The sequence below is a fragment of the Simochromis diagramma genome, unplaced genomic scaffold (genome assembly GCF_900408965.1).
Source record: "Simochromis diagramma unplaced genomic scaffold, fSimDia1.1 OVJJ01000304.1, whole genome shotgun sequence".
NCBI classification, from domain to species: Eukaryota; Metazoa; Chordata; class Actinopteri; order Cichliformes; family Cichlidae; genus Simochromis; species Simochromis diagramma.
Genome location: NW_024387030.1, coordinates 274,540 through 300,857, shown reverse-complemented (window position 1 = coordinate 300,857; position 26,318 = coordinate 274,540). Strand labels below are relative to the sequence as shown.

At 40.9% G+C, this 26,318-nt stretch overlaps 2 long non-coding RNA genes across 2 annotated transcripts; both read left to right on the top strand.

Moving 5' to 3' along the window:
* Positions 1-17,258: 17,258 nt before the first annotated feature.
* On the top strand, positions 17,259-17,791 carry LOC120740447. Its single transcript, XR_005697369.1, has 2 exons — positions 17,259-17,536; positions 17,612-17,791. It is a non-coding gene; the product is annotated as an uncharacterized LOC120740447 (long non-coding RNA).
* A 3,194-nt stretch (positions 17,792-20,985) lies between these two features.
* Positions 20,986-21,354, top strand: LOC120740454. Its single transcript, XR_005697377.1, has 2 exons — positions 20,986-21,098; positions 21,174-21,354. It is a non-coding gene; the product is annotated as an uncharacterized LOC120740454 (long non-coding RNA).
* Positions 21,355-26,318: the final 4,964 nt, after the last annotated feature.

Genomic DNA, 26,318 nt, shown 5'->3' with positions numbered 1-26,318 from the left:
TTATATTGGTTTCACTGGTAAAAATAAATAATTGAAATGGGTATATATTTGTTTTTTGTTAAGTTGCCTAATAATTCTGCACAGTAATAGTCACCTGCACACACAGATATCCCCCTAAAATAGCTAAAACTAAAAACAAACTAAAAACTACTTCCAAAAACATTCAGCTTTGATATTAATGAGTTTTTTGGGTTCATTGAGAACATGGTTGTTGTTCAATAATAAAATTATTCCTCAAAAATACAACTTTCCTAATAATTCTGCACTCCCTGTAGAGTGCTGTCAGTAAGCTTTCTGGGACTTTGATACAAACATTAGAAACTACACCCCCCCTCACTCTCTCTCTCACACACACACACACACACACACACACACACACACACACACACACACACACACACACACACACACACACACACACAAGCTCTCTGCGAACACATATCAGCAAGGCATTTCACTATAATCCATTTAATGGTGCTTGAGCTATTTACATTTTCACCACAGTGTTGGACTGAGCAACAGATAGAGCCAAGCTATTGCTATCAGCAGAGCCAATCTGGCTTGACTTATTACACCCAACCCAACAGCTGAGAACCATTTCTTTGTGGTGCCTCAGACTGAGCACACCAATGTGGCAAATGGGTACCATTTCTTTGACTTTATTACCTCACAGTTGTTTGCTGGTTTGGCTATTTCACCAATATTTATTTTACTCTATATTTGTATGCTTGTTGGAATAATAAGACAAAAGCTATCTGTCCAATTTTCATCAAATTTGGTGGAGAGTTGGGGTATGGCCAAAGGAGGGCCATGGTACCAAATTATGGCCTTCAGCAAACAAATCTGTATTTCAATAAATGTCTATCACATTTTTTATTACTGCAAAATAGCAAATTGGATGTCGTTTCAATTTTAAAGTTAAGTCAGTTTAAAACAAATGTTTTATAAAACAGCAACACGAATTAACTTTCAGTATAAATAAAGCAACAATATTTGAACAATGTATTAAGTTGCTTTTAATTTCAAACCTGGCACATATATCCTGGAGGTTCTTGAATATCAGAGCAGTTTGTAATTGATTTTTCTTTCTAAATAGCAGATAGCTCTGTTGACAAGTGAATTATTCATCAGTTATCAAATACATGATGATTTAGACAATACAATATTAAGTCTTTTACATTTGTTCTAATTTGTTTAAGGTTTTTTAACGGTTAACTCATAGCTCTTAGTGTTTGTTGCAAAGTGATTCAATAAAAAAGGAGGCAAGCTGTGTGATCGTGACCATTCTGCTCTCTTCACTGCACATATTGACCGAGCAGGGTGAAGAACAGCTGCTCTGCTGGTCAATGTGATTCCTGAAATGCAGAGCTGCTCCCCTCCAGGTTTAATAAAGGCACAAGCATGAAGATATTCTTTCCCAAATGGGATATCCACTAGATGAAAAACCCCTTAAGTCCCACCTGCTGCTTTAAAGTTAAATTCCCAGTTGGTTATAAGTTTCACCTCAGCATCCACAGTGCTGAACAAGCAACCACTAAAGCAAAGTTACAGCTACATTTGATAATATCTTTATTTCTTTTTAAGTAAGCAAGCACTTTATTTATCACTGGTATTCAAAAAACATGCTCTTTTTTTGTGCAAGTTTGACAGCAAATTTACAAGTGCTCTGTCAAAATGCACAGAGAAACTTTTTCAGATCTGGTATCCATGTTTGCAGGATGCCATGGTTTTGCAAACCCATTGCAATCACTGTTGTAAAATAAATATGATTTTTAATTAGATAAGGCAACCTTTAATCTTAAGGAAGAAAAGTTATTTAGTCTCGGGGTTGAGCAAAAATCAAGAATAGGGTTTATGGATAAAGGTTTAGAAACTCTAAAAAGCTGACTATTTTTTATTTTTTTGTTTATGGACAACAGATGGAAATTAGCCCTCGGCTATAATCTGGTATGTTTACATTCATGTAATTTTTTTTACATTTATGTTCATTAACATGCACTGTCCTAAATAAATAAATTAAATTAAACATAAATTAGACTCCTCTGAAGCTTAATAAGAAAGATCTGTAATCACTCACCTGCCATTTCTGGGTGTTTGGCTGCTAGCCTGTTCTTTACATCACTACCACGTTACCATGCTGTCAGTGTCAATACTGACATCATTACTTTAGTCCAGTCATCTTCTTGTCCACATTCGAGCCAATTAGATGCCACTCTGCATCAATTCATTCTCCCTTTCAGACTCTCATTCCTGCAACCCACACCCTTCCCATCTCAATTGCACCCAGTACACTCAGAGCTCCATCCAAGCTTCAGTCTTAATCTTCACCACCAGCATCTAAATTCTGGTGGGTCCTGTCCTAAATCCTATCACCGCTGAGATTCTGTCCAATTGCCAAATTTCTCTGTCTGAACATATATTATGTTCAGTTCTTCCAAATGATCTCTCCTTAGTATTAGTATTATTTGGACACTTAAGAATTACCATTACTCAACATCCTCCTTTTGATCCTGTTTTAACTGATGTAGCCATTACAGTGTCAGTATGAGTCAAACCTGTTTTTGTTTTGGATCCTTGATTCATGTCCTTGCTTTAGACAAATTTAACACCTCTTGTCTGGTTTTCATATATTTATACATGGAATGCCAATAGTATTTACTCACCCATCCAAATCTGTGAATCCAGGTGTTCCAATCACTTCCATTGCCACAGATCTATAAAAAACCAAGCATCTAGGCATGCAGACTGCTTCAGCAAACATTTGGGAAAGAATGGGTCACTCTCAGCTCAGTGAATTTCAGTGTGGTTCCATAATAAGAGTCCATTCACGAAATTTCCTCGCTACAAAATATTCCACAGTCAGCTGTTAGTGATTGTGGAAAAGTTTATAATAACAAAGAGGAAGCGACTGAGAATGACATCAACTCAGTCACGTAGTGGCAGGTCACACAAAAATTACAGAGAGTCACCAAGTTTCTCAGAGTAAATCACCTCAGACCTCCAAACTTCATGTGGGCTTCAGATTGGCTCAAGAACAGTCCATTCAGAGCCAAACCGCTGCATCCAAGCACACTGCAAATCATTGGACGCAGAGCTGTAAAGCACACCACAACTGGACTACAGAGCAGTGGAGATTTGTTTTTGAGTGGTGAATTACCCTTCTCCATCTGGAAATCAGATGGATGAGTCTATGTTTGGTGGTTGCCAGGATTACGGTACTTGTCTGATTGCATTGTGCCAAGTGTGAAGTTTGGTGGACATGAAAGCTGTTTTTTAAGCTTCAGTACATCAAAACGTTTTTGGACAATTTCATGTTTCCAACTTTCTGTCATGCCTGGAGTGCAGTTTGCCTGTTGGCTAAATGCTACCATGTAAAGCAATTCCCTCTTCAAAATAATTTGGGTTGGTCCAGCCCAAACATCTTGGCTTTAATTATTTCATCATAGATACTTTTTCAAGGAAACACATGACCACTAAACTACTGACAGACTGTAAATGGTAATTATTAAACAGGTCAACCAGTTAAATGTCCTTTCAAATAGTCAATTAATGCAGGCAGATAGAAAAATGCAGGTCTTACTTATTGAATTAATGCATGCTTAATCTGAAGAAAAAACAAAGATTGAACATTAAATATTTTATAGCCTTTCTAGATGGTAAAAAATTGACTTTTTTTTTCTACATTCATAATTCCATCACTTTTGATAAGACAAAACCACAACTGAGCCTTCACTTACTTGCTGTTGCAAAAATAGATTGAACTTGGAACTAAAAAAAAAATGGAGTTTTGCTGAAAATCTAACCCTGGTTAAATATGTCAGAATATCATAGAACCTGGAAGTAGATTGGTTTAATGAGGCAAAGAGTCTTCTGCACCTGCACTTTCCTGGATTATTAAAAATGGCAGAAATGTATCATAATTACATCACTTGCAGCATAAGAAAAAAAACATGACAAATGTAACACCTTAAGTATTTTTAAGATGGACTGGTGGCAGATTACCACGTTATAATGTGATTAAATTATAAAGTGGATAATGCCAGATGATAATCACAAGCTATTTAATACCTTGTTAAAGCAAGACGACTGAATTAAAAATATAATAATAATAATATTAAGTGATTATAAATACAAAAAACACGCCTCAGCAAGTAAAACCTATTTGCATAATTTAAACATTCATCAAAATATCATTTGTAAATGTGACGTGATTTAAGTAGGAGCTGAACAGCTATTCCAGCTAGAAATGAAGGCACACCAAATTGGATTTTTTGCTTTTTCATAGTTAAGCTCTCATTAGTTATTCCATACACCAGCTTTTCAGTATTAAGTTTGTATTAGTAAATTATTAGTTTGTTCTGTCTTACAAAAATGTATGTTTTAAAACTATTGCCTGAGGGGGGAAAAAACCCAGCCCTGTGATGAAAGTACTTTGTGATGGCTTTGAGTCATTGTGAAATTAGATACTGTTTCTTTAGAATACAGTTACCATTACAAACAAAAGGTAATTTACACAGTGTCCATTGTTATTCTCATGACATTAAGGAATAATTGTGCTTCAAAACCTCAGTTGAAAATAGTACATTTCAGTAGGAAAGGTTAAGGGCATTTTAAAATAACAGGCTTAAATAATGTCTGTTAATGCTATTGAAAATTAACTGCCCATCCAAGCTGGAAGGGATTATAATAATACAATACAGATCATATAATAACAATATTCTGTATGCATGATCCAAAAATGGTTTCCTCAGTCATTTATTTTAGCTCATAACTGTTTTGCTAATGTCTCATCCACTGGATAATCTACTGTGGTGTTCTCCGGCTTTTGTCACTTCTTTTTGTATACAAAAGGAAAAATCTTCAAATGAACCATTATAATGGTTCATTTGAAGATTTTTTTCTTTAAACTGTGCATTCTCCATCCCTTTGAAGCTGGTCTAGTCACATCTGTTTTAAGTGGATCTTTCAGTGCCCTTTGGTCGAACTGGACTCTTGCATCTGTGTTGAGAACACACCTCTTTAAAGTATTCAACCTTTATTTGATCAGTTATTTCTGGGATCTGGAGCTGAAGTGAATGTGAAGTCTGGAGAGCGAGACTTCAGTGCAAAATTATCAGTCAACCTGGCATGGCTGGGAAGCGAGCTAACAGATTAACAAACTCCAAATACTAGAATTTCTCTCACTAAATGAAGCACAAACTTTGTGGATATGTTGGCAATGCTGTACCACATAGAAAAATAACACTTTACTATAAATTATTTAATATGTTAAGCTTAGTTATGACCATTATGATAGCTGCTACAATTTGACAAGATGACAAACAAGGACTAATTTAAAAATCTGGACGATCGCTTGAGGATTAGTGTATGCACTTGTATTTCCTGAAAGTATAAACCAGCTAAGACTTATGTGTAGCCATGGTGGGCTGGTTTTCACATGACTATCAGGAAGAAGTCGTTTTCTGGTCATTATATAAAACTGACAACAACAGAGCAAAAAGTCCAGCTGCTGTACTGTACTGCTGTAGGGTTTAAGGAATAACAACTACAGTCTTAAAGAGTAGGGACACTTCAGCTATCCATTATATCTGGTATGTAATACACTGTAGAACCACTCTTGCAACATTCAGTGTGTCCTAAAAAACATTTTCTGGCTAAATAACCGTAATGAGATGAAATGAATTGCCTCTCTCTTATTTTGTTTGTTCTTCCACTCTTCTCAAGCTGGGTCAGCCACAATCTGTGACCTCTCTGTGTGCGGAGATTGTTTCATTTTTTGCTTTGCTCTGACACGCTTGTCTCAGGAATCTAATAATCCCCCAGCAGTGACCTTTAAATTCATTGATAATGATTCTTTAGATTTTTTTTTTTTATTATTATTTCAACATCCCTTGAACTCTGTATCATGAGAGGCTTTTTGTTGATGGCTTTACCTTTACTGCATATAAGTAAGGCATCAAATAAGTAAATAATATGAAGGAGTACTTATTAGTTCTTGAGCTTTGGTTGTGTTTGTTGATTTGTTTAGCAAGGAATCATTAGTGTCTGGTTTCTACAAAAAAAAGCTTAATAAATAAACAATTAGCATCACATCCTCGATGCTAAGATCACTAGTTCAAAATAAGACTGACTCTTATTATGTCTCGATGCATGCTAGATCATCCAGGTAAGAAAATATTACTGATGTTGCATTTTCAGTGAGAGAAATGTTCAATAGCCATGAGTACCATTCATATAGAGTTGGGGAATGGCTGTAATCACAGCACTGTAAGATGGTGAAAGCTGTAGCATCTAAGATAGGCCCCCTCCTGGTTTCAGAGATGGTCTTTCTGACTCCTCTTTCAAACAGCATTCCTCCCCATCCAGGATGTGTACCCTACGCTCTCATCATTGAACGAGTGGTCACTGCCCTGTAGGTGTTAATAGACTGTGGAGTCCTGGCCTGCAGGTTTTCTCAACCTTCAGAAGAGGCAGGTCTTCTGAAGCAGAAGAAAATCATATCAAAAAGGCCCGGGGTAAAAGAAAGACTGTTAACTGTTACCTAAACAAAAATCATTAATGATCCCTAATCTGTCAGGAGTAAGAGAACAGTTGAGCTACATTTTCTCAAAACACACTACTCCACAAACAGGTCCACCCCGAGGATCGGGTTCATCAGAACAGAGTAATTTAGTGCATGCTGTTAAGTGCAGGAGGATGGATGTGATATATACATCGGGGAAACCAAACAGCCTCTGGCTAAATGGATGGCACAACACAGAAAAGCGTTATTTCAAGTTGTTAATAGAAGTGGTTATACAAGCAATGAAATCGTTAGAGGCGTACTTAATTTTTCTAAATTTTGCTTTCCGTTCTCTGTAACGCAGAACACAAAATTCCATAATCTTGGCATATATTTTTGTTTTTTGTGTATTGTGTTACCACCCTTCAAAAACAACACTCACAAACCTCATCTTTTGTTGCATGGTGCAACACTAACCCAGCTCCTCCATATCAACATTCCCAGAGGCTCAAGTTCTCCTTTGCTTGGTTATAAAACAATGAAACACACACACACACAGCATGACCTGAAGGACTACAACATGAAAGAAGGCACAACGCCTCTTGCATCTCATTTAATCCACTCTTCTATCACTCAATTATAGTTGCTTCTCTGCAAAAAACAAAAAAATAAGTCTCATCTTGCTCTTGACTTTTTTTCTCTCCTTAGCTTTGTTTTTTCCCCTTCATCCTCTCCTTTTGCTCGATCTCCTAATTTACCCTCATCTGTCCTTTCCATACATTGTTCTCCTTTCCTCATCCCCTTTACATCAACGCTCTGCTCTAATCTTTCCTCCACCCCTCTGCCCTGCTCTCATCACCTCGCCACTATAGTGTCTTCTTTTTCTCCTCCAAAGGCTCGTGGTCTTGTTTAATAATTGATTCTGGCTGTCACAGTGTGCTGACAAAGACAACAGCAGGGCCATTAAAAGTTCCTCGCCTGTTCTTTCTTCCTGTTTTTTTTCCCCTTCACTTTACAGACATACACACATACACACCAACTGTCTCTCGTCTCCCCCTCTGTTTTCTCACTTCATTCAGTCTCCTTTTCATCCTCCCCTCTTTCTCTCCACCTCCTCTCCGCCTCTCCATCTGCTTGTTCAAAACAGTCGAAGCTGACTACTCCCTCTGATCCCCTTTTCTCTCTTTTTTTGTCTTTACCTCCATCATCGCCTTCATAGCACGCTTCCCAGTTCATCCCTATTGTTGCACCCTTGGTTATCTTCAGTCATGTTAGTAACAACTGGGTGATGCTCTTTTTGATGCACAACAGGCGGATGACACTGTAAATTGTACAGAAGCACACTCAACCACTGTTGTTACACATCACACAGAAATACAAAAATATACCTGTCATTCTCTTTTGTACTCGACTTATGGAGTCACTGATTCAAATTTATTTTATTTTCTGTACTTCTTGGATTGTGCAGTTGCACAGTTGTTCCCTTTTCCTTCTTCTTTTGGCTTTTCCTTTTAAGGGTAGGTGGATCCTCCACCTCAATCCTGTCCTAATACCCTCTTCTGTTATACCAAAACTCTGCATGTCCCCCTTCAGAACATTTATTAATCTTTTCTGTCCTCTTCTTTTTTTGTTGCAGCCGGGCTATATCTTTCTCCCTCTCGTTGACGGACACATGTATTCTATCTTGTTTCTGCTGACTTCCATTCCCCTATTCTCCAGAGCATACCTCCACTTCTCTTTTCCACCTGCTCCCTACTCTCACTAGAGGTCCCAATGTTGCCTGCAAACATCATAGTCCATAGAGACTCCTGCCTGACCCCATCTGTCAGCCTGTCCATCATCACTGCGGATGTAATGGTGATGGACAGGATGATTAGCATGAAACATGAGAGAGCGAGAGAGAGCGAGAGAAAATTCAAATTCAAATTTTATTTGTCACGTACACAGTCATACACAGTACGATATGCAGAGAGAGAGAGAGCTTATTTGACCACATCCTCCCATCTCTAAAAGTCTTTTTTGTTCTTTTGCATTTCCTCCACTTGCTAATACCTTACTAATGTTTATTAGTGTGAGTGTGACATTATTATAAAGTGCTACCCCCAAACATTTACAGGCTGTTGATAAAAGAAGATGAGCTGCTCCAAAGTGGTAAACATGGTTGTGCTCCAAGTTTTTTTTTAAATTAATTAATTTTTTTTTTAAGTATTGCTGCCATCGAATTGAAAATGAGCTAATGTTTTCTTAAAATAACAAACTTTCCCAGCTCAAAGAGTTAATGTGGCATCTATGATGTTTTGTGAATAAAACATGGGTCTATGAGATTTGCAAATCATTGAATCTAGTTTGTATTTCAGGCAGCATCACAACATTTTTGTAATTGGGGTTGTAACATTTTAGTGATATATGCACTCGCACACACATACACAACATTTTACACTGATACAGTATACACTAACATCCTCGTAGGGCTATCTGCAGCCCATTTTAACCACAGCTTATAGTGTTTTATCCATCCAGGGACTCCAGATGGAAATTAGCTACTAGCCAAAACTGGTACAAAGCATCTTTTTCTCTTTTGTGTGATTAATGCATTTGTAACTAGTCCCTGAAAGAAATACGGAATAAACAAACAAGCAAAAATAATGCACACATGCTACACACACCTGTCTCTTCTTATATCCGGACACAAACACACGCAAATGCTGTAATACAGACACAGACACACACTGACTGCCTTTTATACACACTCTCCCCACAATTCAGGGAGAGGCGTAACAGCACTAATCTGTCACGCACTGTCTCTCCCATTCATTACAGACACTATAATCCAGCACACCTCCGATGTGATCAGCCTCCAATTAGAAATCCATCAAGCCCAAGGTGCGTTTAATTGCCTTGTCGGAGCCACACTTCCCAAGCCACCACCTTTCTCTTGCCCAACTCTTTGCTTCACCTCACCGTGAGGTGTACTCCTCCCCAATAGCAGGATGTAATTTCACATTGACAGTGTTGCGCTATTGCTGACAACAGTGTTTATCTATCAAATGTTTGTACTAACAGATTGAGAACTGAGTTCCCTGCAAATGAGTTCACTGATTGAGGTAATGTTGATACTCTAATGTAATTGACTCTATGTCTGTCTGTCGGTATGTTTTAAATAGTGACATGAGAAACATTAGCGTTCTCTTACACATAGTGTTATAGGACATTAATTTGAATGCCTTAAGTTTGGAGTGATTAGGATCGTGTTTTCACATTAGCGTGCAAAGTTTAAGCTCAGAACACAATCAACATTTCTGTTTCTTTTTATTTAATTATTCAAAGACTGCACCCTGTGTAAGCCTAAGAAGTTTAAAGAACCTTAAGATAATAGATTAATGTTGTTTAGTGAAACATAATTTAAAAAGTGAACACATTTTAGTAAAATAAGCATGTTTTGGAACATCAGGTGCTTCAGTTAATGGACATAAATGTCATTCAAATAAACCTCCACAATACTAAAGGACTTTGAGTTGTGCGTGTCCATCCCGCTCAGATGGTGCCTGATAATGACGTGAAAATCTGCAGCACATTTCAATATTTCTCTTGCTGAAATCATCCATCAAATCAGCAATGTTACCATGTTATTCAGAGATCTGAACCACAGTGGATATTTTTCCAACCATGCTTCAGTTTTTGCATAGATTAGCTATGTATTTTTACCCAGATGTCTTGTACTCAAATAATGAAATTAGTCAAAAAAATTATTATTTTTTTTGTCAGCAAAGTAGAGTCCTTGTTTTTTCTTTTTTCTTTTTTTTTTGCAAAAAATGTTTTTGCAGCAAAAAATAATTCTCTATAAACAAACTGCTTCATAACATTATGTACATTTTGTGAAATGGCAGTAAAACACAACCAAACCTATTGCCTTTTCCAATAAATAGAAAAAGATAATTCCCAAGAAACATAATAGCCAGAACAATGAAGATATAATGTGATTTCCCAAATTAAAGCACAACCAAATGTGTTAAGCAATGATTGCGTCAACTGCCTTTAAATTCTTGACCATAGGGCAGCAAATGCTAAGTACATCACTGTGAGCTGAGTGAAAATACAACAGAAAGGTACTTCGATCACCTCTTAGAAAACCACAGAGTTAAAGTCTGCTGCTGTCAGTCAGTCAGTGATGACAGCAGAAGGGATAACATTAGGGATGGGTATCGTTTAGGTTTTATCCGATACCGGTGCCAAACCGGTACTTTTGAAATGGTGCCGGTGCTTAAAGAATGGGGAACACAAAATTGGTCCCAAAAACCTCCCATGTTCAGCTGTTTTTTTTGTAAAAAGATAACAATGTTAGCCTTTTCTGCAGCTATGGGGCATATATGGTATCACTCTTGGCTGGAAGCAGTGCTTAATCAATGGAAAAAACACAAACTTTGTCCAAAAACCTCTCATGTTTAACTGTTTTCCACTTTTTCTTTGGTCATTTTAGCCTTTTTGGCCAGGGTGAAGGGAGCATCTGCCATCAAACAAGAAGACAGCCGCATGTAGCTATGATGATGTTTGCTAGTTCACCTTACATGCATTAATGTAATAACGTGGTTAGCCTACTCAACGTAAATTACACACGAACAACATTAAGCTACTCACGCAGAGAAGAACGGCTGCTGCTGCCGTCATCATCCGTCATCATTTCTGCCACACTGGCAGGGCTAGGGGCCAGGACTGGCCATCATGGCACCGGATACCGGTACCCATCCCTAGATAACATGCCCCTGGGGGAAACACCTATGTGGCTCAGTTGGCAAAAACACTGTTATCTCAACATTTTATTGGGGTTTGTATTCAACGTGGTAGCTGAGTCACATATTATTGTTGTTTTTACTGTGATCTGTTATTTATTACACATTAGTTTCACAGTGAGATAACACACTGCAAGAGCATGCACACTGTCCAGTTAAACCCATTACTGGAAGCATGATACCTGCTGGACAAACCTGTAATCATTCCTTAAACACTCAATGAGCTTATTAGCAGTTAAAGCCTTTGCAATCTTGACACATACTAGCTTTGAACTTGATGTTAAAGAATCATACATGGGGATTTGAAATTAATCCAAAACATCACAGTCACTTTGATACCCACAATAAAATGAGGCTGGTTTTTTTTATTCATTTATTTTATAAGGAATTTCATCATAACTTGTTTTAATGTTTTAATGCATGAAAAATGACAGATTACCACTAGCTTCAGGAAATCACTGAACGTTTAGATAAAACCATAATACCTGATATGTGTTACTGCTTTCTTCAAGGACTGTTTGTATGATTAACAGGAAACAGAAAAACTATTTTTAGAACATTTGTGGAATGTAAAATAAGAAATACCCACCTTTTTAAACCAAACTGGGTAAATTACTATGAGTCTAACAAAGCATAACTTCACACCCTTTCTCTAACCTCACCTGCTGACTTGTTTGCTAGCTACCTTAATAAATAAATGATCTGTCAGTCATGCAATGTGAGGTGGGACAGTGTTAGTTGCTAGTAAAATTTTTCATGATGAATGTTGGTTTACAACTGGTTTACAACCACTTTTCACAAATTCCTAGAAGTTTAGCAAAAGAGCAAATTTGCATGATTCTATCAAATACTGTGAATATTAGGACCCAAATCTTTAAGATACACAACTGGCAAAACAAAAGACTGGAAACTACTTAATAAAAAGGCAGCAATAAACCCTCCACCAATACATACCAAAGTGGGAAACATCTTAAATAGTACATTTGTTTTTATTTCTTGCATTAATTCAGTCAACGCAAATCTAAATTTCATCTTTTTCCTTATTATCTCTTTGGGGGTGTTGAATTTGAATCAGATTATTAAGCAGCATGATTGATGTATATCGTGATCTATGTACTGAGTCTATTCAAGCTGTAATCTTAGATTTGTTTGTTGTTATTGATAGACCACTGTTTCATCCTCAGCTAAGCTTTTACAGAATACTGAAGAGCTGACGTCAGAACTTTCAGATGTTTGCTACAGCATTTTTAATATTCTTTAGATTAAGTTTATTTTGATTTGAGGAAGTAAATATTGCAGTAACAGTTTTTAAAATTCCACATTGGGGAAAAAAAATAAAAAATTCTCAGCCTTGTTAATAAATTGATTTATAACACAAAGCTTTAAGCAATCTATTCTGTGTGAACAAGCTTGGAACTATTTGTGAATATCGTAAAAAGAACAGTGGTTGGCTTATCTTGCTATGGCAAAAAAAATATCAAGAAAGAGAAGATAAAGTTTTTCAGATGTCATCCATATACTCACTAAGAGTCCTTCTGGAAAACAAGAGGGAAACGACCATGGGAAACAAAGAGAAAAGCAGGGTGAGTGGCAAAAACAAAGAAATGAATAATTGAGAGGTATTGACATACGGTAAATAAGAGGCCAGACAGGAGAAACACGCGGACAGGAGAATGAAATTATACACCTGCATCATGAAAATCTTTGAGAGATAGATTGCATGTTTCACTTCTATTACCCATGGTGTGCTACAGGATTCTGTTTTAGGGGCCTTATTATTTATGTTATATGCGGCATTTGTTATTGCTGCTATGCATATGACTTTCATCAATATATCTATTTTAAGCCCCCGGATGTTTCTAAGCTGCTTATCCTTAATTGGTGCTTAGAGTATTAAAAGTTGGATGGTGGACAACTTGTTCAATGTAATTTAGAAAAAACTCAAATCCTCGTTTTTGCCCCTTTCAGATTTTTCAGAGGCAATGGAAACTCTTGGTCCCCTGGCTAGATGTGCAAAATCATGTATCAATTCTCTAGTTCACCCTTGTTTTTTATCCATTAAGAAATATTGCCCCATTATAAGTCCTATTGTTTAAGGCTGTGACATTTAAATAGTTATTCATGCATTTATTTAATCTCATTTAGACTACTGTAATTCAATATTTGCTTGTCCAATAAAAACTACTTGGAACGCCTGCAGTTTTTTCAAAACACTGCTGCTAGTATTCTGACAAAGTCTTCCAAATACTCTGATATTACACTGTTGCTGACCCAGCTGCACTGGATCCCCACTGAATTCAGAGTCCATTTTAAGATTCTGGTTTTGACCTTTAGAACTCTGCATGGACAAGCAACATCTTACATCAGTGAACTTTTACATCCATACGTCTCCAGCATGTCCCTGAAGTCATGTGATCAGAGCCTATTGGCTGTGCGTCACATGAGGCTAAAAACTGAAGGAGACTGAGCTCTTGCAGCAGTTGAACTTTGGAACTCTCTCCCGCTGACCTTGAGATCTGCAGACTTTATGGCCTCTTTTAAAAAATATATATAAAGACAAGTCTTCTTTTTTTTCACTTTTTAGAGAGTTTTTTTATGCCCTGATGAAGAACTTTGTGATGTTTATCTTGACAAGTGTGATTACTATATTTCCATTGCTATGCTATATTTTCATTTTAATACTGTATCTAAAAACTTTATAGATATATTTTTCATCATAGATGATGTTTTTTGAACTGTGCAGTGATTTTAAGCACCATGGTCCCTCTCCTGCTTAGCTTTAAGCACATTTATCCTAAGATTTAAAATAAAAAAAACTTTGAAATGCTGATTCACTGGACTACACGGTGCCCTCTTACATATAGACATATCTCTTGATGATATTATGTAGAACAGACTCTGGTCAATTTTACCTGAGAAATGTTCTGAACAACTTAACCATGCTGTATTTCACAGAGAGAGAAAGTCCTTCACATATTTTTCTTTTGAAAGACTGCTGATCAACAGATCAAATGCATCACTGGCTCACTGCTTTTGCTTGATCATATTAAGCTCTAAAGAAATGCTCATGCTTTAAGGAAGTGTGTGCGTGTGTGTGTGTGTGTGTGAGCTTGCCTGAAGTCAATAAATTGGATAACTACTCATCCCTTTGTTAGCCTGAGAAAATGTGGAAATAGCCTTTTTGTTCACTCTATTTAGTACAATGATTTGATAAATCTCTACTTGCATCTCATCAATGTCTAATCCACCTTAATTAGATTAATTTATTTTCATGAGCTGCTGTAACAAAATTTGTTTTAAAAAATATTTCTTATGGTGTTATATGGTGGAGTGACTGTTTTGTTGAATATACTCCTATGGCTGTCCAACATGAGATGGAGAGGGTATGAAGAATTGTCTGATACTGTCCAAACATTGGACAGAATCCTCCATTTTAAAAACTCAGTGTCAACTTCTCACACCAAACCCACAGCATTAGAAGATGAGATAAGATAAGACTTTATTCATCCCACGGCGGGGAAATTTGTGTACTACCACAGCTCAGGTACAGATAGCAGAAAAATATAAGAGTATACCAAGAATATAAAGTCAATTGGACTTGCAGATCAGTTTATTGAATCTATATTATTGGTAGGCAAACTGGAGGGGGTCTGTCACTGTGGCCTGGAGCTTGTCCAGAATGAGTTTATCCAGTGTCTTCATGATGTGTGATGTAAGTCCCATGGATGCATAGTCCTTAGGGCCACTAGGATGTGATTTCTTCAAAACAGGCATGACCTCTTCCAAACCATGCAAATTCAGGCTCATCCTAAAAATGTGATCAAATGCTTCACTTGCTGGGGGGGCACAAGCTGTGAGAACCCTGAGGCTCATGCCAACAGAGCCTGCAGACTTGTCTGAGCAGAATGTCATCATGCATACAAAGTCTGGCAAAAGCCAAAAAAGATGAATGATGTAAAATATATATACCAAATATAATCTGTTTTAAAGTCAGTGTCCACAATTTGAATGTGACATATTACAACTACATATTCAAAAGGAAAGATTATGGAGTAAGGAGGAATCTATAAATATTGAAAGGTAACTGATGTGCAGAGGGGATTGCACTTTATTTTATATTGTCCTCTATGTAATGATGTATATGTAAATATTGTTTTAAAAGTTGATGTTCTTTAGGTTTATATAAGTTTTAAGAATTGATAATTAAATATGTATTTGATAAAAAAAATTGAGAAAAGAGAAACGTAACATCTTATGTAATCGAAAACATTCTGTTGCTGCTTTAATGAGAAGTAGACGACTTTTTGAGATTGTTGCAGATCATGAAATAAATAGACCAAGAATTCAACTCCAAATTTAACATTACCACGTATTGTTGATCAGGAATCTAAAGTACTTCTAAGGTACTATCATCGACCAACAGATAACAGGAATACCAGACTGCATTCCATCAGAACATTACAGCATTTCTTTGATTTTTTTGAAGTGTGCAGTTGTGGTTGTTTGAGGCTATAAAAGGACAGGAGTGCCTTGACCTTTAATTGTATATACATATACAACCAGTTTTTGCAATCAAATCTTATTTTAATTTTCATGGTCTGACCTAAAGAGAACCAATATGGGGGAGGGATACAAAAAGGAGATACAAACCTTTTTTTCCAGTTTCTCCTGTTTCCATTGTCTCATTTGCTTATTCTGGCCTATTGAGTCACATCGACACATAAACAAAACTGGTTTCAGGGATGACATATCATTTTTATAAAATGAAAGGCATTGTCAGAATTCCCTGTGATACTTCCGATTAAAGAGCTATATTAATGTGAATATGATAAGCAGATTTCCACTGTGACAGCTTAGGTATTGTCTGTCAGATTGAAGACAAAATGAAATCTGCTTTCCATCAGCTCACATTTCCCTCAGTTCTTACTGTTTTTTATGTCTGTCGAAGAAAAATTGTAATTTATTATAACTCACAACAATTACACTAAATACTTGTTACAGTACACCTGCCCCCAGATACAGTGGTTGGCAAAAGGTTAGAAAGAGGTTATTTCCTGCTCATTAAAGCCTAATAAATGTCCTGTACATATCATTGGGTCATCTGATTAATACTGTTGAATTGAACCATAATGTTAACAGTACTACACTGTATATTTTATATGCTTAAAAAAACTCAACTTAGTCTTCCTAGATGAATGCACAGAAAATAACTCTGCTACACTTTTTTTTTTAATTTTAGTTCATCTTTACACTCGTTATTTCACTTAAGGAGAAATTGATTTGTGCATTTCTTTCTTGATTCCATTGTTCAGTTCACCTGGACCTGTCACTGTTACTACTTATGAAGCAGTGGTAACAGCAGGTCAAGTGGAGGCTTCAGCTTCATGAGTTAAACCAGACCGTTGCCCTTTACACCAGAGCTTTTCACATTGCTAAACCAAAGGATCCTTTAAACTGCATCTGATCTCTGCACTACTTTGGAAGCAGAAGGGAGAATACTTGTGGAGGAGGGGGTTAATGGACCTCGCAGGACTGAGTTAGCCACCATGGCAATAGTTATGGCATGCTTGACAGGGTTGTTAGCTGATTGTCTGGTCACAACAACTCCCTATGGCAGAAGCTGATTCAGCTGAAGGTGGTGGCAGATCCCTGAGGTTGTACCCAATAGCAACACTGGAGACTGCAGAGGAGCTGGAGGTTCAGATCAGACTTCCACTAGTTCTGTCCCCGCATGAACACTAACATCCAGGCCACTAATCGACAGTGTTGGGAAGGTTACTTTTAAAATGTATTCCACTACAGATTACAGAATACATGCCCCAAAATGTAGTTTGTAACGTATTCCATTACATTACTCAATGAGAGTAACGCATTCTGAATACTTTGGATTACTTAATATATTGTCATGCTTTTTACAACTACATGAATGTGATTTTGTCACGGACCCGGTTCCGGGGACTCGGGGTTCGTGAACAGTGTGGACCTTTTATTGTTATTAGTGTATTGGATGTATGTTTGCTGCACTGTGCTCTTGTGTTCCATGCTGGTGTGTAGTGTGTGTGTGTGTGTGTGTGTGTGTGGCTGGAGGATGAAGGACAGCCACCTGCAGGCTTGATGGGTGTGGCCCCGCCAGCTGCTGGTCACGCCTAGCTTCCCACACACCTGCTTTTGATCAGGATCGTCGGGGGAGCTACTTAACAGAGCGATGGAGCTTCCTCCGGCGCAGGATCGTTGAGTCAGACTCCACGTCAGTGTCTCTAGTGTTGTTAAGTGTATGCCTGCCGGAGTTGGTGCCATAACGGCTGTGTCTGTTTTTCCTCAGGAGGACAGCGGAACACAGGACTGCAAGACACACGGGGTGTGTGAAGGCACAGGGGCAGAGAGCACGGGATACCAGCACTTGGGAGAAGACACGTCACGGGAGTCGAGGGAGCACTTTGGAGAATTATTGTGTGGTGTACATTTACCTCACTGTAAATAAACCCACTGTTCATTCCTCTAAGTCCAGCGTTTGGGTCCTTTCTCCAACACCCCCCACGATCTGCCCCCCAGACCGTGACAGAACGATCCTGCCACTATGGACCCAGCGGACTCACCGCGGAAGCGCAGCTCCCGTTTCGACGGGACCCGACTAGTGCTTGGAGGGCCTCCGTGCTGCCGTTCCTCGCTGGCAGCCTACCCGTCGGCCCACTCGTCTGTTTCCTCCCCGCGGACGCCTCGGTCTCGCAGAAAACGCTCCAGCCGGTCCCGGGAGGATTACTACGAGCCTGCAAGCAATCTGCTTACACCTGCACAAGCTTTTTACAAAATGTTGGGAATTATCATCGTGCCACCTGACTCACCCAGCATTTCCACATCACAGCAGGAGCCAGGGATTCAGCTCAAACAACCGCCTAGGGTGAGTGACAGAGCCTCCCTTCATTCACCTTTCGTGCCTAGGGATAAACAGACTGTTTCCCCCAAGGCTGTGAATGCCAGCTCCGTGAACCCTAGAGCTCGTGTTTCTCCTGTTTGGGAGAATGACAATGTTAGTTTTGAGAACGAGTATTTTCCTCCTGGTTCAAGAGACTGTGCTCCTGATGTTCCTTCGGACCCAGGAGTTAGGACCGTTTTATCTAGAACTGTTTATTCTGGGGCTATGTTTATACAGCCAGTTGCCCGGCCTGTAGCCGTACCACAACCTATCGCCCGGCTAGTAATTCAGCCATCACCTGCTGAATCATTCCCCGTGACGCCTACCTCACCGCCTGCCGTCTCATCCCGGTCACCATCCACATCACCCGCTCAACCATCTTCTTCACCTCCGGATCACCAACTGTCTATAGCCGCTCCGCAGTCGGAGGAGCGGCTCGGCGCGTCGCCAGCTGTGGAGCTCAGTGAGCCGGAGGAGCTCGGCGAGCTAATGCTGGAGGAGCTCGCTCTGCCCGAGCAGGAGCTCAGCGAGCGGGAGCCGGAGCTCAGCGAGCGGGAGGAGCTCACTCTGCCCGAGCAGGAGCTCAGCAGGAGGGAGGTGACAGACAAAGTAAATCGCCTATGTGAACTGTGGCTGGAAGCGCACGCGGAGAGTTTACGTTGTGCTGTGGAGAAGCGGTTGCAGGACACACTGACTTGTTTTCCCTGGGTGTTGGACACTCTTTTTCCGATTGTGGCGGATTTCCTGCTCAACACCCTTCACCTCCGCTCTCCGATCCAGGCTGCCCCCCTACTCGGCCAGCCTGAGATTCTTCAGCCTGATACGCCGGCCTCGACGTCTACCCGGAAACGACGTTCGCGCCGCCGGCGTTCCTCACCGCAGCCGCCCTCCCGGACTTCTCAAGAATCGGCTGTGGTGAGTGATACGGACACTTTTTCATTTCTCACCCCATCTGCTTTTTTGTTTTCAGTGAATGGTGACACCGCTGACGCTGCTGCAAGCCGGCCTACAGTACGACTAGCGTCGCCTCATTCGGCGGTCTCCACGCCGCTGGCGGCTTCACCATCTGCGGTTGTAGCGCCGTCATCATCTCATCCGCATGCGGTCACCCCTCAGCCATCTTCTTCACCGGCTCTACCTTCACCTTCCCCGCCTGCGTACACCGCATCACCATCTTCGCCTCCGGATCGTCCGTCTGTGGCTGAAGCGCTGCCGGAAGTGCCCGCACGGCCAGCTGTGGAGCCCTGCGAGCCGGAGCAGGAGCCCAGCGAGCGGGAGGAGCTCGCTCTGCCCGAGCCGGAGCCCAGCGAGTGGAGGAGCTCGCTCTGCCCGAGCCGGAGCTCAGCGAGTGGGAGCCGGAGCTCAGCGAGCGGGAGCCGGAGCTCGCTCTGCCCGAGCCGGAGCTCGGCGGGCGGGAGGAGCTCAGCATGCCCGAGCCGGAGGAGCTCAGCATGCCCGAGCGGGAGCTCAGCGAGCGGGAGGAGCCCGCGTCGCCAGCTGTGGAGCTCAGCGAGCGGGAGGAGCCCGCGTCGCCAGCTGTGGAGCCCAGCGAGCCAGCGAGGAGCCCAGCGAGCAGGAGCAGCTCAGCGAACCACCAGCAGAGGAGCTCGGTGAGCGGAAGGAACAACCGGCGCTGCCAGCCGAGGAGGAGCTCTCGCTGCCAGCCGAGGAGGGACCCGCTCAGCCGGAGCCGGAGGTCAGCGAACCGGAGGGACCTCCACGTCTAGCGCGGCCTCCACGCCATCCACGTCCAGTGCGTCCACGTCAGCGACCGGCGCGTCATAGACCATGTGCCACGCCTCGCTGTTGCTCACTGGAGCAGCGACGTTGCCATCGGACCCGGGGCAGGCCGCCAGAACCGTTCCGCCGCCGCCACCGGACTCGTGGCAGACCGCCGGAGGAGCAGCGCCACCGCCGCCACCGGACCCGTGGTAGGCCACCAGAACCGTTCCCCCGCCGCCACCGGGCTTGTGGCAGACCGCCGGAGGAGCAGCGCTGCCGCTGCCACCGGACCCATGGCAGGCCGCCAGAACCGTTCCCCCGCCGCCACCGGGCTTGTGGCAGACCGCCGGAGGAGCAGCGCCACCGCCACCACCGGACCCGTGGCAGGCCACCAGAACCGTTCCGCCGCCACCGGACCCGTGGCAGGCCGCCGGAGGAGCAGCGCCGCCGCCACCGGACCCGTGGCAGGCCACCAGAACCGTTCCGCCGCGGCTGCCGGACCCGTGGCCGCCCGCCGGAGCTGCTGCGTTTCCATCAAGGGGTTAGAGGTAGGCCACCTGAACTGTTTTGCCGCCACTGTCTAACCCGCAGCGGGTCCCGCTTGTTTTGCCATCCTGCAGGTCGGCCGCCGGAACTGTGTTTGCTGCCGCTGGACCGGGGGATTGGACTGTTGAACTGTGTTTTTCTGTTGTTGCTTTGTAGTGGCTGTTTAGCGGAGTGGTTTTGGGGCCCTCCGTCCTGGACCTCCCACCGCCCGCCCTGGGTTGGTTGTACTGTTTTTGGTTTGTGTTTTTGGGTCGTCGGGAGCCGACCCTTAGAGGGGGGGTACTGTCACGGACCCGGTTCCGGGGACTCTGGGTTCGTCAACAGTGTGGACCTTTATTGTTATTAGTGTATTGGATGTATGTTTGCTGCACTGTGCTCTTGTGTTCCATGCTGGTGTGTGTACACGTGTGTGTGTGTGTGTGTGTGTGTGTGTGTGTGTGTGTGTGTGTGTGTGTGTGTGGCTGGAGGATGAAGGACAGCCACCTGCAGGCTTGATGGGTGTGGTCCCCGCCAGCTGCTGGTCACGCCTAGCTTCCCACACACCTGCTTTTGATCAGGATCGTCGGGGGAGCTACTTAACAGAGCGATGGAGCTTCCTCCGGCGCAGGATCGTTGAGTCAGACTCCACGTCAGTGTCTCTAGTGTTGTTAAGTGTATGCCTGCCGGAGTTGGTGCCATAACGGCTGTGTCTGTTTTTCCTCAGGAGGACAGCGGAACACAGGACTGCAACGACACACGGGGTGTGTGAAGGCACAGGGGCAGAGAGCACGGGATACCAGCACTTGGGAGAAGACACGTCACGGGAGTCGAGGGAGCACTTTGGAGAATTATTGTGTGGTGTACATTTACCTCACTGTAAATAAACCCACTGTTCATTCCTCTAAGTCCAGCGTTTGGGTCCTTTCTCCAACACCCCCCACGGTCTGCCCCCCAGACCGTGACAGATTTATTACTATTACTGAAGGATGCTCGCCATACCAATACCAACTTTTTTTAAAACTTTTAAATCTTAAAATTAAATGAGCAACAATAGGGTGGACATTAGGTAAGGCTGCACTTTTTGCAGAGATCTCGTATAGAAAACTATTCTGTGCGTATATAAAACAGGTCCACGGCTCTGGACTGTAATAAAAGGACCTCTGGCTAATACGTCAGGTTCCGTGTCGGGCTCGTAGCCGAAAAATAGCTTTACTTTGTTGTCTGGGTCAACTTTGCTACCGAGAGACAGAGCGGGGCGTTGAAAGGCTGCTCCAATGGAACTTATTGTTTCGGAGGAAAACACGAACAAAGTAAACAGTCGAGTCTTAAGAGCTTACTTAAAACTGGGCTACACTGCCCATGAGGCTACATTCTTTAAGGCTATGCCTGTAACACTCTGCCTATTGCCTTCATATTTAATAAGTATTTGAATAGTAATTTCAAAAAATATTTCAGTCACGTTATTATGCAAGTAGAGGTGACGTGGGCCGCGAGATTGAGACAAAGGCATGAGAGCCTCTTAATGCGTGTTTTGTTCGGGTTTCCAACGGCGTGGAATTACCAACAACAGAGAGGGCATAGCATAACATATGAAACAGGACAAGACAGCCGTGTAATCCCTTGATTACAAAGTAACTGTATTCTAAATACCACCTTTTTAAACGGTAACTGTAATGGAATACAGTTACTCATATTTTGTATTTTAAATACGTAACACCGGTACATGTATTCCGTTACTCCCCAACACTGCTGATCGAGATAGATTGGCTGTAAAGGGCTATGTAACAGCCTAAGAGTATATATCCAATATAATTTGGACATATTCCATTCTTACTGAGAGCAGCAAGAAGTAAATCTTGTTTAGGATACAACAGCTGCTGTTTTTTGTTTGTTTGTTTGTTTGTTTGGCTAAATCACGATATGTCTTGAGCCCCAGCGCCCCAGGGTACTGGGGGCAAAGGGGGTGAGCTGCAGTTTAAGCCTCAGTGAAGTCCAGTTTTTTTTTGTTTTTTTTTTATGTAAATATGTGTGGTATCCACAGAAACCTCAAAATCTCAGCTAAAAGCTGATATAAACAATTTCTACAACCACCAAACACCGCGAAAGCAACAAACAATTACAATGGCAGTTACAAAATTTTGCAAAATGTGCCTAAACACAAACAATGACGCCACAAACTCACTTATCTTTATGTAGCCAAGCAAACGACACATTGTCTAAAAGCAGAGATCTCACAGATTCCAAAACTCTAAGTTTCATCACGTCACGACCAAAATTCACTGAACCAACCGCAAAAGAAGACCACAAATATACTTCATGTTCGATAAACAATAACATGGACTCAAACCTCCCGTGCCGTTTCTCTTGCTGAAACTCGCATCATAGCTGGTTTATTTAGTTTACGTTCACATGCGAAGTTTAAAACACTCTTAATTTTGCAATGGATGACTTTTCACCTGGTGGAATAATTTTGTGGTACTGCTGCCTTTTGCGGCAATACTTTTACGGCATGATTTGCAAATTACCGCATTTTGTTCTACATCTTCCTTGTGAAATCCAAACAGCGAGTCTCATTCTCTCACTCGTCTGAAACGCCCACTGTCACCATATTTTCCTCTATTTTGTAGTATATAAACACAGAAGAAAAACAAATGAGAACTATGACTAAAGCCTGTTTTAACATTTTAGCTATAAACAAAGTTTTTGAGCAATCGACCTGCTGGCCAGTCTTTAACAACTTCAACATTTCTCTGATGATGTCACAATGATCCAAGATTTGACTTTACACTTTACACTCTGTTCTGATTCACAGCTACACTAAACAAACAGAATCTACTTGACTTGTAGGTGTGTGGTAGCTCTCAGTTTGGTGTAGGCTGGATAATAAACAGTTAAAACTCCATGATAAGCATGTGTAATTATTTGTATCTTCCTGCTTCTTTCTCCATCTGCGTGTGTTTGTCTTCTTTCAAAATTCTTGCATGCCAGTACACTCGCCTCTCTGGCTATATGTGTGCACACACGCAGCATCTGCTCAAATTAGCAATTCAACTATACATTGAAAGCATACAAACACTGCAACACACCCATACTCAAACACACCTGCAGAGTGCATTCTCTGACTCTCACATGAGTGATTGGCCACCAAGTGATTAATCAATTCTTGATCTTAAATGACATGTTTAAAATGTAGGATTGAGACTATAATTAAAATGCATATGTTAATCATAATATAACTGCATTTAAATGTTAATGTTTAACAATTAGAATCAATAATTAACATCTGCATGTCGAATCGGGATGTTATCGCATGCAAAAATGATATTTAAATAACTGACTGAGAAACTGACTATAAAATATGTGATTTTGTACCAGATATGGAAATTTAAAAAAAAAAAAAACATACAGTAGCATAGCACTTAATATTATTTTGTATTTTAATTCTTGCAGTCTGGGAAAAATGATTAGTACTGTAAATTTACCACATATAATTAGAAATGACAGCGTGAGATTGGTGCATATTGATCTATCAAGTGTTTTTTGAAGATGAAAAGATTTAAATGCATAATACATGCAACTGGTAGCATCTTCATAAAAAAGACATAATTCTACCACATGATGTGAAATTAGCCAGTAAAATTGTGTACAAACAATTAGTTAATTGAGTAGCGCCATCTATGAGATGAATACAAATATGCAACTTTTACACACATGCTGCGTGCACATTAAAGAGAAACTTTGAACGTCAATAACATGCCATCTTGACACCCAAATACTAGCTTTTTCTAGCTGGTCACTAGACTGATTTTGTCCTACCACAAATTCCATTTTCAATGCATAGACACAACATCAAGATCGTTATCGTATTTTCTGAAAGAAAACAAACTGTGGCCTATTACACGTGAAAATAGAAAAATAATAAATCAGGAAACTACCAGACGTTTTGTCTGTTGTGCTTTAAGGACACACCTAACTTGGGCCAAACATTCTACTGTGCATAAATTGCTAAAAGCTAATTTTCAGCATTTCAAATTTCTTCTTTGGAAAGTTGAAGAAGCATTTTTGATACTGTGATTGCAACAGAAATCTAATCAAAGTCTAATTTGTCAGAAAATGACAAGATAAAATTGATGGATAAATGTCACAGATGTGCTTTATTTTATTCTTTTCCTTTTTTCAAGAAGCTTGTACTTTTCACGAATACTCTGACTTATGATTTTGGTGTGATTGGCAGCATCAGAACTCGTGGCAAATCTAATTCTAGGGGAAAAAAACATCATACAGAGTGAATTCTGATCAGTCCTGTGGTTAGCCGCTAACATGCAGCATGGTTGTGTTTTGACAAACGTAACCTGGAAGGATTTCTCTCCCGATTATCAGGAACAATTCACCTTACAGAGGTTAAAATGGTTTTAATTACATTTTAAAATCAGCAAGCAAACACCGACCGAGTCGGTTGCACTGCTCCACATACAAATGCATCGGACCAGGTTTAATTTGACTTAAGGGCCTGAGGGAATAATTTAGAGTCAGGTTATTCAGCACACATTGCCTTTTGTGTGTTCAAAATAATGAAGCTGATAATCTAAAACGTTTTTCTGTCTGCCCGGCGGTAATGAAAGGCTGTGTATGGAAGAGTAGGTTTATACATGTATGTCAACAGGATTTGAATTTGAGCAGGGAAAACTAGCTAATCTTTTCTTTCCTAGATGCAAATTTATTTACTGCATAGCATCTACTCGCATGTTGAGACGGAAGAATGTCAATGAGACTCGTGTCTGTGAGTATCATGTAAACATCTTACCATGTCCTGAGGGCAAAATAGCTTGGAGAGGGGCTCTGTGTACCTGACAACAATGTCAAAGCACACTCATCCAAGCAAAGTGAATTACCATCATGTGGCTATCTGGTATTCCATGTTATCCATAGGGAGACTTAAATATTCCCATTACAGCATATTTTGCTTTCATAGGCGTAATTTGCAATGCGCCGCTGCTACTTATACTGCAGAAAGAAAAGACGCTCATGTAATTCACCTGCTCATTGCTATGCTGATATTATGCAGAGTGAAGGAGAGTGATTGCTCCGCCAAACATATAATTTACTGGATGCTTTTAGCCAACGTAACTATAATGATCCTAATGTATGGTTTTTGATGCGTGCACTGCAAGATGGTTCTTTGCACTGTAAATGAATTCTTTATGGTGCTATGAAAATATTTTAGCATAAAGAGCATTTATGATGGCAGAAGGTACTACACTAAAAGCATTCTTCTTCTTCTTCTCTTTTTAGCCGGTCCCTTTAGGAGTCACCATAGCAGATCTGCGTCCATCTCACCCTATCCCTAGCACCCTCTTCTGTCACACCAACCCCCTGCATGTCCTCCTTAACTGCATCTATGAATCTTCTCTATGGTCTTTTCCTCCAGCTTGGCAGCTCCATATTCAACACCCTTTTCCCAATACATCCACTGCACATATCCAGACCATGTCAGCCCTGCCTCTCTAACTTTGTCTCCACACTGCCCAACCTGAGCTGTCCCTCTGATGTATTCATTTCTACATCTGTCCATTTTGCACCTTACCACTGTTGCTGTCCTCATAGACAGACATGAGGAGCACACTGCCTTGTGTCCCCTTTGCTAGGTTGTTGTTGTTTTCCTAAAACTAAAAAAATGAAAAAGCATTTGCCTTGAGATCTATTCAAGTTAGTCTTTTGTGCAACTGACTGGTATTTGTTTTTTTGTTTTTTGTTTTGTTTTTTGTAAACTCACTGTTTGTGCATGTTTCTATTGCTGACATTGTTTGGCACCACTTTGTTCCACCAAACAACTTTTAGATGAATTGGAATTTGTTTTTGCTAACCTTCA